The sequence below is a fragment of the Marmota monax genome, unplaced genomic scaffold, assembly GCF_021218885.2.
Source record: "Marmota monax isolate L192 unplaced genomic scaffold, Marmota_monax_Labrador192_F-V1.1 WCK01_AAM20220418_F8-fsc00171, whole genome shotgun sequence".
NCBI lineage: Eukaryota > Metazoa > Chordata > Mammalia > Rodentia > Sciuridae > Marmota > Marmota monax.
The window spans coordinates 3,521,431-3,525,782 of NW_026694658.1; the positions used below are offsets into that span (position 1 = coordinate 3,521,431).

Consider the following 4,352-nt stretch of genomic DNA (forward strand, 5'->3'; position numbering starts at 1 on the left):
ATGATATGTCAAGAGCTTTGTAATGTTTTGAACAACCAATAAAAAATAAATAAATAAATAAATAAAATATCCTTTGAAGTCCCACATGTTAAAGGTTTAGTCCTTGACTTGGTGCTTTTGGAAAATGGTAGAAACTTTTAGAAAAGAGGTGGGGTGGTGGTTATGGGGAATGTGCCCACCAAGTGGCTTATGAGAACCCGGCCCCTTTTCCTCCTTTCTCCTTTGCTTCCTGGCCACAGCAATGTGAGGTGCTTGGCTTCTCTACCTGCTGACATGATGTGCCGTCTCACCACAGGTTCAAGAGCAACTGGGCCAGGGCTGGGGATGTGGCTCAAGCGGTAGCGCGCTCACCTGGCATGCGTGTGGCCCCGGTTCGATCCTCAGCACCACATACAAACAAAGATGTTATGTCCGCCGAAAACTAAAAAATAAATATTAAAATTCTCTCTCTCTTAAAAAAAAAGGCAATAAAGCAACACCCAGAACCAGCTTCACGCTCAGGAGAGACCACTCAGCTCCTCCTCGTGGTTTTCGGTACTCTACACAATCAGAGAAACTTCTCTAGTAACATACTATAGAAATGATCCCTGAAAGTATAGTCTTAACAAGCTCCCACCGGGACCTCCTTGGTCTACCAGGATTAATCACTTTTAAGTGATGATGAGGTAGTTTCCCTCACTTCTGATTTTGCTGTAAAATGAATAGTAAAACGCGCTTTTCGATATGATATTTCCAAATATTATCACTTAACAACGCAGTTTAACGTTTTAAATGGAAACGAACTTGTTTAGAAAAGTTTTCAAATGTCATGCTAAATTAACATAATGCCGAATGACAGCCAATCACCACCTGAGTTTTAAAGCCAAGGAGGCGTTCTATTCTTGGTTCTAGTAATGTGGCCCCGCCCTTTACAGCTAAAGGAAAAGGTGGGCTTTTACCTCTACTACTGAACATCTGGTTGCTTCTGGTGATGGGTAAGTCAAACAGTAGCTCAAAATGGCTGGTCTAAGAATTTAACTTCAAACACTAATAAGAACATGTCACTGTGAGCGTGGCTGAGACCCAGCACTTGGAAAACAAAATCTTCTGTGTTTAGTGCTGTGCTTGCCTTGAATATTAAAAAGGAATCTAGTTCTCTGTGGGTTAGGCATTATTTTTTCCCTGAACAAACATGAGAATGTAAGTGTCAACCATAACAGTATTAGGTGGTTTTGTTTTTTGCAATCCTGGGGATTGAACACAGGGGCACTCTATCCCTGAGCTATATCCCCCCCCACAAACTTTTTTATTTTTTATTTTGAGCAGGATCTAGCTAAATTGCTGAGGCTGGCCTCCAACTAGCTATCTTTCTGTCCCAGCCTCCCCAGTCCCTGAGATTACACACATGCACCACCTTGCAGAGCATATTAGCTACTATGTATCAAGAGCCTGTCACATATTCAACAATATTTTGAGTGTTTTTTTTTTTTTTTTTTTTTTGGCACTGGGATTAAACCCAAGGATAACTTTACCACTGAACTATACCCTCAGCCCTTTATCTCTAGAGTCAGGTCTCACTAAGTTGCCAAGACTGGCCTCAAATATGTGATCCTCCTGCTTCAGCCTTGCAAGACAATGTCTTTACAGGCATGAACCAGAATGTTTGTGTGGACACAAGGGACACTCTCTGGGGTTCATCTGGACAGCTTTTCTTTCTTCTTGGTATTTGGGATTTAACCCAGGGGCAATTTACCATGGAGCCAACATCTCTTGGTGGGAAACCAGGGATTGAACCCAGAGGTACTTAAACACTGAGCCATATCCCCAGCCCGTTTTTATTTTTTATTGTGAATTAGGGTCTCACTAAGTTGCTCAGGGCCTCACTAAATTGCTGAGACTGGCTTTGAACTTGTGACCCTCCTGCTTCAGCCTCCCAAGCTGCTGGAATTACAGGTGTGCACTACCACGTCCAGCACTCAGTCCTGAAGAGATCTTTGCTCACGTATTCTGTCTCCACTAGCTCCCTGTTTTCATGCTTTGATGAGCCTCCCCATTTAGAACACAATTCGGTTGTTACTGCTGCTCTTTCAAATGCCCTGATTCTCTACTTTCTTTGAATAAATGGCTGAGTGTTATCAGACTCATTGAGCATTGTTCAGCCCTCTTTCTCCCTTTGTGGTGTGGTATCAGTTTCACCAACTGAAGAGATAAATGAACCAAAGTCACAGAGGCCTCCTTTTAAAGCAAATGCTGTCATCCTCTCCAAGCCCTTGCCTTCTTTGATTTCAGTGTCCCATTTGGGGCACTTCTAATAACCACCTTCATTCTTAAAATTTCTGCTTTCATGGGTTGAGGACATTATGCTCCTCTACTTCTATTTATTTATTTATTTATTTATTTATTTAGTTGTAGATGGACATGATACCTTTTATTTCTTTGCATTGCTGAGGATCCAACCCAGTGCCTCACATGTGCTAGGTAAGTACTCTACCATTGAGCCACAACCCCAGCCCCCCTACTTCTATTTTTCAGACCACATCTGTTTTCTTTGGGCATATTCTAAGGCTCAGCTCTTTTCTTACTTTTTTCCCCATGAAACTCTTCTTTCAGAATTATCTATCTATCTATCTATCTCTTAGAGCCTTGTGCTTGCTAGACAAGCACTCTACCACTGAGCTATACTGCCAGCTCCTGATTTCATTTTAAATGCAAAATCTCAAGCCTCAAATTAGTCCTTGGATCTATCCAGCAATCCTACTCTTTCTCCAATAGGCTCACATTCCCACTCCCTAGAAGTTCTACAAGGAGCTTTCCCTTTACTGAAACATATACACCATTTTCTCATTTTCAGTTTTAGCAAAAGACCTCAACTCATCCATTAATGAGAAATCAGAAACCATCAGGTGGAAACTTATCTTTCCACAAACAAAGCTACAAAATCCTGCTTTTATCCCTAAATTGCTCTTCTGTTACAATGAAGAGCCCTTTCGAAAGTCTGTTTCTCCTCTTGTGTTCTGTTCCTTTCCCCTTCTTTATTTTTCACTCTTCTTTCTATTCTCGTTAAGCACCAATCTCTTTCCTGCTTTAGGGCTTTGCATAAGCTCTGCAATATTAAATCCTACAACATGCATGAACGCTAAAGACATTGTGCTAAGTGCAATAAACCTTTGTCACAGAAGGCCACTATACTTAGTCCATTTATTTTTCAGTTATGTGAGTGTAAAAATAGACTTATAGAAGAAAAAGAATAGAGTGTGCATTGCCAAGGACTAGTGAGAAGGAAAAAAAGGGGAGTTAGTTGCTTGTGGGAAGCCGTTCTCGCACATGATTTGAGCTACCTCCCTGGCTGGGTGTGAGGTGCTTAAACAAGCTGTGTCAGAGCCTTCCCCACCCTTCCCCAGGTGCGAGGGCTTGTCCATGTTGGGGTGTGACTGACCACTGACCTGAAAACCAATCACTGACCCTGACCTTGGAATCCTGTCCCCCTCGACCGTCATTGGATGGAATTTTCCCCTGAATTTTTTGTTACCCAACAAAAGCTCACTCCCTGGAGTGTTTCTCTCTCTCTTGCTGGTCTCTTGTGTAAACCTCGCTACAGGTGGCTAGAGGCAGGAGCTGGGAGGGGCCATCTCTGAGCTGGGCAAGAAAAAGGTAGATTGAGAGTTATGTGTCTTTAATTTGAACTCACTAGTCAATTTCCATGTTTCGAACCTCTAGTATGAAGCTAGCGTGCTGGGCATGTGGCTGAAAGAATGAAATTGGTTGGGGTTGTAATTCAGTGGTAGAGCCCTTGCCTTGCATGTGTGAGGCCCTGGGTTCACTTGTCAGCACCACATAAAAATTAATAAAAAAAAATAAAGATATTGTGTCTATCTACAACTAGAAAAAAATATTTAAAATATTTTTTAAAAAGAATGAAACTGGCATTCTTCAGTAAATGAGTGGAACTGGTTCTTATATGAAACATGATTAGTGTAACTCCCCATCCTATATGACCACAAAAGTTATACCTGGGAAGTTACACTCCATATATGTGTGATATTTCCAAATACATTCTACTGTCACGTATAACCAAAAAGAACAAATAAGAAAGAAAAAAAATGTAGTATCTACAACAATGCAGTTTTACTCAGCCATAAGAAAGAATGAAATTATGGAATTTGTCAGTAAATGGATAGAAATGGAGAACATTGCGCATAGGTAAATAAGCCAGACTCAGAGAATCGAGGGTTGAATGTTTTCTCTCATATGCAGAAGCTAGAAAAATGGCGTGGGAGGGATTGGACATTATAACAATATAGGGAAGATGAGTGGAGTAGGAGGAATTGGTAGGAAAGGGAGGAAATGTGCAATGAATTAATGAAATCATCCTA

General features: G+C 41.2%; 1 non-coding gene across 1 annotated transcript; it reads right to left on the reverse strand.

Moving 5' to 3' along the window:
* Positions 1-396: 396 nt before the first annotated feature.
* LOC124078469 (small nucleolar RNA U3) lies at positions 397-603 on the reverse strand. The gene has a single exon (XR_006846906.1). It is a non-coding gene; the product is annotated as a small nucleolar RNA U3 (small nucleolar RNA).
* Positions 604-4,352: the final 3,749 nt, after the last annotated feature.